Source organism: Palaemon carinicauda, chromosome 37 (genome assembly GCF_036898095.1).
Source record: "Palaemon carinicauda isolate YSFRI2023 chromosome 37, ASM3689809v2, whole genome shotgun sequence".
In the NCBI taxonomy this organism is placed as follows: Eukaryota; Metazoa; Arthropoda; class Malacostraca; order Decapoda; family Palaemonidae; genus Palaemon; species Palaemon carinicauda.
Window position 1 is genome coordinate 40,504,604 of NC_090761.1, and position 15,000 is coordinate 40,519,603.

The following is a 15,000-nucleotide window of genomic DNA, read 5'->3' on the forward strand; positions in this document are numbered from 1 at the left end:
TGAGATGGCAGCTGATGTTGAAAACCAATTAATCTCAAAACTGCAGGTGAATGATTTCTCGCTTCAATTCGACGAATCAACTTTACCTGATAATTCTGCTCTTTTGATGGCATTTGTGAGGTTTCTTGATGTAGATGAAATATGTCAAGAAATGCTTTTCGCATTGAAATTAACGACTGACACTAAAGGAGAATCCATCTTCAAAAAACTTGAGGTCTATTTTGAGGAGAACAACATTCCACTCAAGAACATTGTGGCTTGTGCAACAGATGGCGCTGCTGCTATGATAGGAAGGTATCAGGGATTCAGTGCTTACTTAAAAAAAGCTGTTCCTAATGTCGTTTGTGTGCAGTGTGTTGTTCACCGGCAGCACCTGGTTGCCAAAAACCTAGCAGGACGTCTTCATGAAGCACTTGGGCATGTTATCAAGGCTGTCAACTTGATAAAAAGTAGTGCACTGAAAGATCGCCTCTTTCAGCAATTATGTGAAAAGAACAATGAAGAATTTGAAAAACTTGTGTTGCACACAGAAGTCAGGTGGCTTTCTAAAGGTAATTGCCTGAACCGTTTTGTTGCACTTTGGGACAGTGTTATCTCTTTCTTTAGTGGGACAGAACTTGGGCAGAAACTTGTTGATGCAAAGAGTGACATCTTCTACCTGTCTGACATATTTGAAAAGCTAAATGTTCTGAACAAAGAGCTTCAAGGAAATAACTCCACCATGTTTTCCTGCAAGGAGGCAATTACTACATTTAAAGGGAAACTCAAGCTGTTCTGGTTGAACCTTGGAAGACGAGAGTTTGCACAGTTTCCTTCCTTAGCAGTTATATCCACCGATCTGCTTGATGATGACCTAGCAGTGTATGTTGACCATCTGAAGCAGTTGCATAATGATATGGACACTCGCTTCTCTGACCTACTCCAAATGACTGTGCCACACTGGTTTGTGGATCCCTTCATTGCTGATGTATCTGAAGTTGATGTCACCCTACAAGAAAGTCTCATTGAACTTCAGAATAACACAACAGCTCAAGCAAGGTTCAAGCGTGGAGGACACCAGAAGCTGTGGATGAATCAAGATGTGTATAAGAAGTACCCAATACTCTGGAAAGATGTGAAGTTGCTCTTACTTGCCTTTCCCACGTCTTACTTGGTTGAGACTGGTTTCAGTCGGGTGATGTACCTGCTGTCAAAGACACGAAATCGCCTTGACATAGAAAAAAGAGGCGATTTACGTCTCTCTGACAGCTTTCAAGCCAAACATTGACAAGTTGGCAGCCTTGCATCAGTCACAGGGATCCCACTGAAACCTTTCAAGATAAAGCCAATTGTACCTACATGTATTCCTTGTTTTTTTATTCCTTTTGTAAATAGATAAGTGTTCAAATAAAATATTTTTCCAATTAATATTGGTATTTGATTCATGCCTGAAATTAGTGTTTTGAGTACATGGTACTACTCAAACTAGAACCATTAATATACCTTCCCTAGGCGTATTAAGGTGATGGACGGAAGGCGGGTGTGTGTGTGGGGGGGGGGTAAGAACTCAGAGTTGGCATGGAGGGGCCACAACAACTTGCACTGGATTGAAGGGGGCCACCACCAGAAAAAGGTTGAGAAACAGTGGCCTAGCCTATACTTAGGTTAGCCTATACCCATCTGTCCTCTGTCCTACAACTCCTCCTTAGGGTGGAGTGATAGGGCTACCTTGAGTCCCTGTGTGCAGTCCGCTCTGGTACATTTACCCTTCATAGTGTCCTATGGGGTTAGCCACTGGATGCATTTTGTCCGCAGGGATTCTCCCCCCCCCCCTCTTGGGTGTTCCCTAGCCCTCCCTTGGGCTACACTGGCTCCCGGCTGCCTGCGGCCCCTGCCACTGGATGATAGGGCTAGCCTCTATCATGGGTACACCCATTCAGGTGGGATGCCTTGGGGTTCGTGTCCGTACCCCTACATCCCTCCTTCTGTCTCTTTCACTGTCCTGGTGCCGGTCCCTTGCCGCTTCTTCTGTCGGTGATACCGATTATCCCCTTGGTGACACATTCCTTGCCCCCCGGGCCGTCAGTCCTCCGTGTGCCGGAGGGCTGCCGCCTTCCGTCGGCGTACAGCCGATGGCCTACCCTCATACCTCCTAACTTCGGTCGTCCGTCCATTGGACCGGCCCCCGGAGTGCTGGCATCCATTGCCGGCAGTCCGGTTCTGCTATAGCTCATCCTTGTCCCTGTCACCAAGCCGGCAACCTTCGGCTGCCGGAGCCTCCGACGTTGTGCCGGCGGCCGCCATCCTGGCATTACTCTTGACTTTTATATTTGTCTTCCCTAATGCCAGAAACTCTGCTGGAGCGGCCTCCGGCGTGCCGCCGGTCTGCCTGAGCATTCCAGAGGCGCCAAAGTGACTTGCACCCCCTTCTCCTAGCTATCAACTCGTGCTGATAGCCCTACATTGCAACCAGATGGTTTGACTACATAAATAGATAGGTATTGCCTTACCGTTCTATTAGTAGCCGTGCTGTCTTCTTGCATATCACAAATTTCCAGCATGCTGTGTGTATCTTAGCACGGCTGGTTGCCGGAAACCGTTACCATATGGGATCTACATCCCCAATTCAATGGTCTGAGTGGTCTCAGTCCCAGAGTTATATCCTTGGCAATTCTTACTAGAATTCCCCCTGCCTCCCTGGCAATCTATGAAGAATTCTGCCTTGTGCCCTCGGTCACAAACAAATTGCCTATGGATAAGGTTACGGTAACCAGCCGGGCGGGTTACACGGATTGTGTCTATCTACTTCAATTCCTGCTCCACTCTCAAACATCACAATGTTTATATCACTTGAAATTAAGTTAAAATTAAGTTAAAAATTAACCTTTTAATATTTAACTTTAGAATATGTCATTAATATGACTTCCCCATACTCATGTTCTCTTTCTCTTACAGGAGGAGTACGTGAAGTGCGACCACGGCTTCTGTGGAGTGAAGCGCCCGCACTTCTACGGGCACACGGCGTGTAGGACCCACGCCCCTTGCGCCAACAAGAAAGGCGATCTGAAGTTTTGGGACCCGCAGAACTGTACAGTCTGCAAGGACCGCCTGGTCGAGGCGTTCAATAATCCTCCCTCAGCGGAGGTTAGGGACGCTTCTCGAGAGAAGCTACGCAAGTGGGTGCGTGGCTTCCAGAAGAACGCCACTGGACCATACCTTGCCACCGAAGACTTGAGGGCCTTGCTTTTCCCGAAGGCATCCCCAGACTCTGTGGTTCCCAAGGATAAGATCCCCACCGTCCAGATAACGGTAGAACCCGATGTTGTCATGGCCCAGTCCATGCACGAGTGTCGCCTGGATACTGACAACGCGGAACGTATGTCGGAAGTGTCGGAGAACACGGAGAGGAACCTCATGGCCGAAGAACTGGACTATGAGGAAGACAAAGTGGAATACACCGAGTCGGAGCAGGTCGCTCCGCCTTCCACCCCCACCCCGACTCCTACACTGACGGATGTATCACTCCCGTCTACCTCCGCTACCCCGGACCCCATCCCATCCAGCGCCCAGGAGATGTTCCGAATGCTCGAAGCTCTCGTGGACAAGAAACTCCGTGAGACACACGAATACATCAGGACCATGGGAAGTTCAAAGGAGCCGAAAAGGATTTCGGTTAAGGACCTCCCGGCATGTTCGGACGCCAACCCCTGGAGGTATGCCGAGCACATGCCAATCACAACGGGCAGGATCTTCATCAGCGAGAAGGTCGGCTCGGTTGCCCTGGAAGAAGTAGAATTCTTCCCGATTTTTTAGGCTTATCCGGACTGTTACGTCCGACTTCGATCCGAACCTGCCTCTAAAGAAGAGACCGAACCAAAGGAGGTGATTGTGTTCGATCTCCCGAAGGCCCAGGCTATGCTGGCCAATACTGTTATAAGTAGGGGTTTTACCTGCTCAAAACTTCCGGCGCTGAGTAAGAAGCACCCTACCTACGTCGCACCAGACGATGCGATCCTCCCCTTCATGGAAAAGGCCTTCGCTGCGGTACACAAGGCAGTGGAAGAAGGAAAACCTTGCCCTGCACTGGAGGAGTGCAGACCCTTCTCCCTGATTACTCCCCCCGATGTTCGACACTGGAAAGATGTCCAGCATACATTCGTGGTAGGGAAACTAGAACCTGACGTTGCTGGACGTCAGTTTAACGAAGACCTCCCGAAACTTAATGACCATCTCCTTCGTCGGGAACATGACACGAAGGAAAGGCTCGCCGCATCCATGTCCCTCCAGGTACAGCTCGACGTCATGGCCGGTAACACTAAGAGTCCCCGACTACTACATGGTGCTCGCCAAAACGCATTTGGCGACTGTAGTAAAAGACCTGTACAGCTTCATGAAGGCTCGTAGAGCCTGTCGTGAATTCGTGTTCTCTAGTGCCACAGTGAGACACGAACCCCGGAGGCTGATTTCCTCCAACATCTGGGGTAAGCACCTCTTTCCCTCTTCCCTTGTGAAAGAGATCACTGACAAGGCCGCCACGGAGAACAGGAACCTTTTCCACAAGTGGGGCATGTCGAAGAAAAGGAAATCCTCTCAGGACGACGGCCCTCAGCCTAAGAGGAAATCCTCCAAGCCGAAACCCCAGCAACGTCAACAGAGACGGCAGTTTCCGGGATCCGCTACTCCCCAAGTGGCAGCTCAGCCACAGCAGACCTTTCAGCTGGTCACCCAACCGGTCTTGTCACAGTCGCCGGTTTTCACCCCTGCTTTCGAGCAACAGTCGACTACCTTTCGTCCCAAAGGTAGAGGCTCAAACAGAGGTGCAGGCAGAGATGCATCTCGCCGTCCCTCCAGAGGCAGAGGAGGAAGGGGAGCTAGCGGCCGAGGCAGTAAACCCTCGGGACACCAGAAGCAATGAAGTGCTTCCGGTGGGAGGAAGACTCCGCCAATTCCAGGATCGTTGGACCTTCGATCCCTGGGCACACAGCATCGTCAAGAAGGGTCTAGGCTGGAGTTGGACTCAACCACCCCCAACCTTCCAGCAATTCTTCCAACAATCAACCCCCCTTCTGGAAGAATATGTCCTAGATCTCTTGAACAAGAAGGTGATAAGGAGGGTAAAGTCAACCAGGTTCCAAGGGAGACTGTTTTGCATTCCCAAGAAGGACTCCGACAAACTCAGTCATTCTAGACTTATCCCCCCTCAACAAGTTCATAGCGAACAACAAGTTCAAGATGCTGACTCTTCAACAGATAAGGACCCTTCTGCCTCAAGGTTCCTACACGGTCTCCATAGACCTGGCGGATGCCTACTGGCACGTTCCAATGAACCACCACGCTTCCTCCTACCTAGGATTTCGACTCCAAAGGAAAAGCTACGCCTTCAGGGCCATGCCCTTCGGCCTCAACGTGGCCCCTCGGATCTTCACAAAGCTGGCAGACGCCATCGTTCAACAGCTTCGCCTCCGAGACGTCCAGGTGATGGCCTACCTCGACGACTGGCTAGTCTGGGCTCCATCGCCCGAGGATTGTTTAAGATCCTGCAACAAGGTTACCCAGTTCCTGGAACACCTGGGATTCAAGATAAACGCGAAGAAATCTCGCCTCTCTCCAGCTCAGAAGTTCCAATGGTTAGGAATCCAGTGGAACCTTCAGTCACACCGCCTTTCCATCCCCCAGAAGAAAAGGAAGGAAATAGCAGGGTCTGTCAAGCGACTGCTGAAATCCAAACGGATCTCAAGACGTCAGCAGGAACGAGTTCTAGGCTCTCTACAGTTCGCCTCGGTGACAAACCCAGTGCTACGTGCACAGCTAAAGGATGCTGCGGGAGTCTGGAGACGTTCCGCATCCATCGCTCGAAGAGACCTCAAGAGACTGCTCCCAAACAGACTTCGGCTGCTCCTAAAGCCGTGGTCGGAAGCAAAGGCCCTGAAAAGGTCCATCCCTCTTCAACACCCACCTCCATCACTCAACATCCACACGGACGCTTCGCTGGAGGGTTGGGGAGGTCACTCCCACCAAAAACAGGCTCAAGCAACATGGTCTCCCCTATTCAAGACGTTTCACATCAACATCTTGGAGTCCATGGCGGTCCTTCTAACTCTGAAGAAACTCTCCCCGCCTCCCTCGATCCATATTCGTCTGACCCTGGACAACTCGGTGGTAGTCCGATGTCTCAATCGCCAAGGCTCAAGATCGCCCCAGATAAATCAGGTGCTTCTAACAATCTTCCGTCAGGCAGAGAAGAAGAAATGGCACCTGTCTGCAGTTCACCTATAAGAATTCCGCAACGTGACGGCGGACGCTCTATCTCGAACAAGCCCGATAGAGTCGGAATGGTCTCTAGACGCAAGATCCTTCTCCTTCATCTCTCACCAAGTCCCAGAACTCCAGATCGATCTCTTTGCAACGAGCGACAACAATCAACTTCCTCGATATGTGGCCCCGTACGAGGACCCCAAGGCAGAAGCAGTGGACGCCATGTCACTGGATTGGAACAGATGGTCCAGGATCTACCTGTTCCCTCCCACCAACCTTCTGCTAAAAGTCCTCTCCAAACTGAGAACCTTCAAAGGAACAGCGGCCCTAGTGGCTCCCAAGTGGCCCCGGAGCAACTGGTACCCCCCTAGTCCTGGAGCTACAACCCACGCTGATCCCTCTCCCGGGCCCAGTTCTCGCCCAGCAAGTACAGAAGTCGACTGTCTTCGCTTCATCATCGAAAGTCAGGGACCTTCATCTCATGATTTTCTCTCCCTAGCCGTGAAGAAAAGGTTTGGGATCTCGAAGAAAAGTCTAGACTTCCTCGAGGAATACAAGACCGAATCCACACAACGGCAATACGAATCATCCTGGAGAAAATGGGTCTCATTCGTCAAGGCAAAAAATCCTACGGAAATCACCATCGATTTTTGCATGTCCTCCTTCATTCACCTTCATGGACAGGGCTTAGCAGCCAACACGATTTCTACTTGCAAATCGGCCTTGACTAGACCACTAATGTACGCCTTCCAGATTGATCTGTCCAGCGACATCTTCAATAAACTGCCGAAGGCATGCGCTCGTCTACGCCCAGCATCCCCACCAAAACCTATCTCCTGGTCTCTGGACAAGGTGCTCCATTTTGCCTCCAGTTTGGACAACGATTCGTGCCCTCTCAAGGATCTGACTCAAAAGGTTATATTTCTTTTTGCTCTTGCTTCAGGAGCCCGAGTCAGCGAAATAGTGGCATTATCAAGGGACGAGGGTCACATTCTGTTTACAGACTCAGGAGACCTTACCCTCTTCCCGGATCCGACGTTTCTCGCTAAAAACGAACTACCCACCAAAAGATGGGGCCCTTGGAGAATCTGCCCCCTGAAAGAAGATGTCTCTCTATGTCCAGTAGACAGCCTCAAAGTCTATCTTCGTAGAACTTCTGACTTTGGTGGAGGCCAACTCTTCAAAGGAGAAACATCGGGCAGCGACCTGTCACTGAAACAACTAGAGCGAAGATCACCTACTTCATTCGCAGAGCGGATCCTGACAGTACACCCGCAGGTCATGATCCTAGAAAAGTCGCATCGTCTCTGAATTTCTTTCAGAGTATGGATTTCGAAAGCCTCAAGAGTTTCACAGGATGGAAATCCTCGCGTGTTTTCTTCAAGCATTACGCGAAACAAGTGCATGAAGTCAAACATTTCGTGGTAGCCGCAGGTAGTGTTATGAAACCTGCACCTAACTCTGCATAGAACAGTGAGTTACTTGGGACTCTAACTCTTCGGGTGCCTATGTTGACCCTCGAGTGATACGTAGTGATGTCGAAAACACTTAGTGTTTTTCATAGACTGTTCTTCTCTCTCAGGTGAAATGTCATAGTCATCACATGAGTGCCGTATGCCTAGTGCATGATGTTTTTTCTTTTAAAAGACTAATGTTCCTCTGGAACCCTTGCTTTCTAATAATTTGAAATTTTCTTTCAGATTCAAGAGCGAAGTCTTTCATTACTATGTACATTATAATTTTATTGTAAATACCTTTACATACCTTATTGCATTTATTACCATATTCTGCAATTGTGAAATAAAATTTCTATTTTATTTACTTGTGCGTCTCAATCCGCTTCTACTTATACTATGAAATACATGGTTGTCATAGTTTCTTTATCCTTCCCTTTTTTCCTCTATAAAACAGATGAAGATAATGGGGTCAATCCCTATTATATACTCACCCTTGCTATGTAATATTCCTAACTGAATACTTACTTGCGCTATACCTTCGAGACCAGACTGTTCTCCTTATAATATACAGTGCCTAACCACCACTTGTCAGTTTTTTGAGAATGTTCCTATACGAATAGCAACCATTCTGTCTTGTCTCAGAGTTCTTCACGTTCTCCCCGTAAGGTGGGTAGCCCTTCAAGAACCACTTTGATCCTCAGCATGGTCCGTTGGGACTTCTCTGCCAAGGGGGGCAGGGAGTTTCAGCCCCACGGTACCTCTATCAAGATTACCATGCTTACTCTATTCAAAGCCCTCGGCACTTACACTAAAGGGGAAAATCTACCACGATACATTGATTCTCTGGTATTCTTCCATCAGGACGCCATGGCTTGAGCCCAAAAAACGGATTTTGAGCGAAGCGAAAAATCTATTTTTGGGTGAGATAGCCATGGCGTCCTGATGAACCCTCCCTGCTACTTCGTCCAGCCTTTCAGGTCCCACCCTGTCCTGCTGTATCATGGTGATCGGCAAGCAACTGGCTTCAGGATGAGAACGGACGTGACGTCATTTAGCAATGGCGCCCGTTTGTTTACGTCTCGAGTACCAAAAGTAGCCACGGACGAGATTAGCTGTGGAACGGCTCCCCAGCTATTCTCCGCCCCTACACATCGAAGTGTTAACTCTGTGGGGTGCAGATAGCTATGTGGCGCGTTAATACATGCGTCCCCTGTTGATATACGATGTCTTAAAGGGAAACCTTTAGGATACTCGCTCCAGAAGTTAGAATTCTGTGATAACCTGTGGTTAAATTCTCTGGGAATATCTAGTAGTTTATATACCCAAGGAAGCTACCAAAAAGGAACCTTCCATCAGGACGCCATGGCTATCTCACCCAAAAATAGATTATTCGCTTCGCTCAAAATCCGTTTATCCTCCGATAAGGTAATTCGTTTGATCGCCACTGAAAATGCATAACCTCGGTCTTTCTCTGGTGGATCACCAATCCAACCTTTTTCCCATCCAGTTTAACCATCAATCATACCCTGCATTTCAGCCATTGAAGGCAATTTGAAATTATTATTATTATTATTATTATTTTATTTTTGTTTATTTACTACTACTACTACTACTACTACTACTACTACTACTACTACTACTACTACTACTACTTCAGATACAACCCTAGTTCGAAAAGGTGGATGCTATAAGCCCAAGACCTCTAACAGGAAAAAAAAATAGCCCTGTATGGAAAGGAAGCAAATAAACTATATGAAAAGTAATGAAGAATTAAAATAAAATATTTTAAGAACAGTAACATCAAAATAGATCTATCATATACAAACTATAAAATGAGATGTCAGCCTGTTCAACATAAAAACAATTTGTTGCAAGTTTGAACTTTTAAATAATACTGATTCAACTACCCGATTAGGAAGATCATTCCACAACTTTGTTACAACAGGAAAAAAAAAACTAATAGAATACTGCGTAGTATTGAGCCTCGTGAAGGTCTGGCTATTGGAATTAACTGCATACCTAGTATTACGAACATGATGGTACTGTCCAGGAAGATCTGAATGTAAAGGATGGTCAGAATTAGGAAAATTACTTATTCAAAATCACACAATCTTTGGGCCCCTTTCCATTGAATTCCATTATTCATTCCTTGCATTATTTAATTCTTAACCTAATCAATCACCATAAAAAAACAGTAGAGGGAACAGTATTCCACCTTTTAGTACTCCAGTCTTGACTTGAAATGCATCCGTAAAACTACAGTCAATCATTAGGAACTTATATTAAGTTTTTATAATTTATATCATAATCATCATCATCATCTCCTCCTATGCCTATTGACGCAAAGGGCCTCGGTTAGATTTCGCCAGTTTCCTGTCTTGAGCTTTTAATTCAATACTTCTCCATTCATCATCTCCTACTTCGTGCTTTATAGTCCTAAGCCATGTAGGCTTGTGTTTTCCAATTCTTCTAGTGCCTAGTGGAGCCCAGTTAAACGTTTAGTGAACTAATCTCTCTTGGAGTGCTAAGAGCATGGCCAAACCATCTTCATCTACCCTTCATCATGATCTCATCTACTATGGTACTCGAGTAATCTCTTATAGTTTTATTTCTAATAATGTCTTGCCATTTAACTCCCAATATCCTTCTGAGGGCTTTATTCTCAAATATACTATCTCTATTGGAGATTTTCATTGTCATACCATGACTCGTGTCAATAGAGCAACACCGATCTCACTAAACTGATATATAGTCTGATTTTTATATGAAATTCTAGGCGATTTGATTTCCAAATTTTACTTAACCTAGCCATTGTCTGATTTGCTTTTGTCAATCTTACACTAAACTCTAATTCTAAAGACCATGTATTGAAGATCGTTGTTCCTAAATACTTAAATGATTCTACCTCATTAATCCTTTCTCCTTCCAATGATATTTAATCTTCCATTGCATATTCAGTTCTCATCATCCCTTTCTTTTACCGGTATTTATCTTCAGCCCCACCTTGTGTGATATTTCATGCATTCTGGTAAGCAAGCATTGCAAATCCTGTGGTGTTCTGCTAAGGAGGACAGCATCATCAGCATACTCTAGGTCTGCTAAATTCCTATCACCAATCCAGTCCAATCCTTCTCCACCATCTCTGACTGTTCTACACATTACAAAGTCCATGAGGATAAACAACATAGGTGACAACATATTCCCTTGGTGTACTCGGCTGTTTACTGGAAACTCGCTTGATAAGACTCCATTAACATTAACTTTGCACTTGCTATGCTCATTGATGGAGTACCTGCAAGTAGGATATGTTTTCCCTTGGCGGGCAGGCGCCAAGTGAGTGTGCCGGTTGCAGAGAGCAACAGAGTCAGTCTGTATCTGAGAACTCATTAAACCACATGTCCCCACCACCGTGTGTCTCTTGTCCTACCTTGACATCCAATATGGCGCAGTGATTCTCAAGGACCAACGTGACCCTCACCATGCCCTTCCAGCGCCGCTCAGTGCAGTCCACCCCAAGGGCCGCACGCCCCGTCGTCCCCCGTGGGCTCGTCCCTGCCCTGCAAGAAGCCAGGCAAGCCATGGCGGCACAGCAGCAAATGATCAACGTTCTCAGTGACCGGCTTACGACACATGCTACCCCTGCACCTCGTGTCCCCGCGTCTGCAGCCCCGGAGAAGTGCGAAATTGAGCTGAAGCCCGCCGCATTCAGGTCCTGGAGGAGGTCGATGGAATGCTGGATCGAACTGTGCAGACTACCGCCCCACGAGGTCGTCCACCACATCAGGCTATACTGCACACCCCCTCTACAACGGGCGCTGGACGCCAGATTCACCTCACAGAAATGGAGTAACTTCACCGCTACGGAAGCCATGGATTTTATTCGCGATATTGTGTTGCGTTCTACAAACCGTGCTGTGTTATGGTCGGAGTTTTTTAATGCGGTACAAGGCCCAGGAGAAAGTGTCAGTGATTACTTTTTAAAGTGTTCTCAAAAGGCCACCGATTGCAATTTCCAGTGCCCTCAGTGTCAGTGTAATCTGGCTGAATATATGTTATTACCCAAGTTAATGGTGGGCCTAAGTGATGAGGCTATGTGTCGCCATGTATACCAGTGTAGCAATGACATCAATAGTGTTAGTGCCCTTAGGGCCAAGTGCTGTGCCTACGAGGCGGCCCGCGTCGACGCCGCTGCGGCCCAATGCAACTGGAGGGAATCTGCTTGTGCAGCTGGCAGCGAGACACCCGAGGCAGATCATCCGAGTGCAACCGTCGCTGGCACAGGTAGGGGTCCCCCACCCACTCCCTGCGGGAACTGCGGTGGGCGCCATGCCTCTGGTAGAGCTTCATGCCCCGCTAAATCCGTCGTATGCAACGGGTGCCACAAGCAGGGCCACTACTACAGATGCTGCAGAAAGTCACAGACAAAATTGGCAGGATCCCCGACTGATGTGTCCAGTGCTACGTCTAGCGCTGTGCGTGTTGCGGGCGCCGACCTCGCCCGCCACCCAGTAGTGGAGGTGACAGTCGTTCACAACGACACAGGAGTACGAGTGCCAGTCACCGCCGTGGCGGACACTGGGGCACAGGTATGTGTGGCTGGGCCCTCCATGCTATCGCACCTCCAAGTCCGCCCAGCAGCTCTTACACCCTGGGCTGGCTTGCGGTATGTGGCAAAACTCCCCCTGAAGTGCCTTGGATCTGCCGTGTGCCACGTCACCCTGCAAGGTCGCACCACGGAGCAGGAAGTGTACTTCGTGCCATCGGCAAAGCACCTCTTCCTGTCGTTGGACGCTTGCAGGGATTTAACGCTGGTACCCAAGGAGTTCCCCCATCCCTCCCCCGCGGTGGCACACGTGAGCCTGTTCGATGGCACAGCCAGACGGGCCGCCCAGGTACCACCCCGACCCGCCGAGGTGCCCATGCCGCCCCAGTAGGAACATGCGGCCAGGTTGGAAGCCTGGCTCCTGCAACATTTCGCTACGACGACATTCAACACAGCCAGGAAGCCACTGCCAGTGATGCAGGGGAAACCGCACCGTATCCACCTGCTCCCAGGAACTACGCCTTACGCATGCCATACCCCAGCATCAGTGCCAAAACACTGGGAAGAGGAAGTGAAGGCCCAGTTCAAAGAAGATATCTCCCGTGGCGTCATAGAACCGGTACCTGCCGGGCAGCCAACCGAGTGGTGCGCCCGTATGGTGGTCGTCGCCAAGAAGTCAGGACAGCCACGCCGTACAGTCGACTACCAGCGCCTCAACGCATCTTGCCTACGGGACACACACCACACCCCCACCCCATTCGATATGGTGTCCGGGGTACCTAAGCACACGTTCAAGACCGTGGCGGATGTGTACTGGGGATACCACCAGGTGGAGTTGGACGAAGAAAGTCGCGATCTAACCACGTTCATTACCCCCTGGGGGAGATTTCGTTACCGTCGTACACCCATGGGGCACTGCTCTGCCGGCGATGCGTATACTCGATGATTCGACGACGCCATCCAGGACATCCAGAGGAAATATAAGTGCGTAGACGACACCTTACTCTACGACGACAGCATCGAAGGGGCCTTCTGGCATGCCTACGACTTCCTCGAAACATGCGCAGCCAAGGGTATTACGCTTAAGCCGGAGAAATTCCAATTCGCAAGAAGGGAAGTAGACTTCGTGGGCTTCAACCTGGGCTGGGAGGCCTACAAGCCAACAGAGGAACGTTTGGCGGCCATCAAGAACTTCCCGATGCCACGTCAGCCCTCTATCACCGACATAAGGGCTTGGTACATTCCTCGCGACAGCCCCCATCATGAACCCATTTAGGGAGCTCCTCAAAAAACCAACCGGGAAGGCAGTGTACTGGGACGAAGCACTCCGCACCAAATTTCATCACGCCCAAGACATGATCTGCCAATTAGCAAAGGACGGACTGGCCTACTACGCCAGGAGCCGCCCCACAGCAGCGATCACCGACTGGAGCAAAGAAGGCATAGGGTTTGTAATCCTTCAGCTGTATTGCTCATGCAGCTCCGCCAATACGCCCTTTTGCTGCATGGGCGGGTGGCGCCTGGCACTATGCGGCAGCCGCCATCTCACCGTCGCCGAAGCTAGCTACGCTGCCGTGGAGGGGGAGGCCCTCGCGGTAGCCTGGTGTCTCCAGAAGGCGAGGCTGTTCTTGCTGGGGTGCCCCAACCTCACCGTTGTGACGGACCACCACCCGTTAACCAAGTTACTGGGGGATCGGGCCCTCAAGGAAATCTCGAACCCCCGCCTCTTCAGGCTGAAGGAGAGAACTCTGCAGTACCGATTCAGGGTCAAGTACCTGCCGGGGAAGCGTAACAGCGCAGCGGACTTCCTGTCCCGATACCAGCCTTGAAAGCCGATCCCAGCGCCCACGACATGGACCTCGACAAAGATCTCACCGACACCATGGCGGCCGCCGTCTTGGCAGCAGTAGAGCACGACAGCTGTGTCGTGGACGAGGCGAGAGTTAGGCACGCCGCTGTCAGCGACCCCGTGTACCAGCTGCTCATGGCCAGGGTCCTGGCCGGGGACTGGGCCGATAAGAAGTCTCAGGAAGTTGCGTGCTTTCGGCCCTTCTACAGTGTCAGGGAGAGGCTGGCCGTTATCCAAGACTTGGTGACATACACGTTCGAACAGGGCAACGTTGGCCTAGTTATCCCGGAGCCTCTCCGTCAGCAAGTGGCTGCCAACCTACACGCGGGGCACCAAGGCCTGGACTCGATGCAACGACGAGCGCGCCAGACGATGTACTGGCCTGGACTCAAGGGGGACCTGCAGTATCACCGATCCTCGTGTGAAGAATGCGACGTACACGCACCATCCCAGGCCACGGAGGAACTCATCATCACGCCGCCCCCAGAGTACCCCTTCCAGATGACAGTAGCAGATATGTTCCAGCACGACGGACACTCGTACATGGCCTACGCAGACAGGCTCACAGGGTGGCTGGAGCTGGCCCACTTCCCCCACGGAACCACCTCCTCCCACATCAAGACTCAGCTACGTCGCTACTTCGCCAGATGGGGGGCCCCGGAGCAAATCTCCACGGACGGTGGCACCAATCTGGCAAGCGAGGAAATGGGGGAATTTTTCAGGTTATGGAGCGTGTCTGTGCGTCTATCATCCGCCCAGTACCCGCAGTCCAATGGCAGGGCAGAGGCCGCAGTCAAGATCGGGAAGCGGATAATAATGGCGAACACGGGCAGCGGCGGCACGCTCGACACGGACAAGTCCTCTATGGCTATCCTGCAGTACCTCAACACCCCCCTCCGCGGAATAAACTAGTCACC

The 15,000-nt window shown here is 49.9% G+C and overlaps 1 long non-coding RNA gene across 4 annotated transcripts in view; it reads left to right on the top strand.

The window, feature by feature from the left end:
• Positions 1 to 15,000, top strand: part of LOC137629592 (uncharacterized) — a 68,458-nt gene that overhangs the window by 38,635 nt on the left and 14,823 nt on the right. The gene's annotated exons all lie outside the window — the stretch shown is intronic.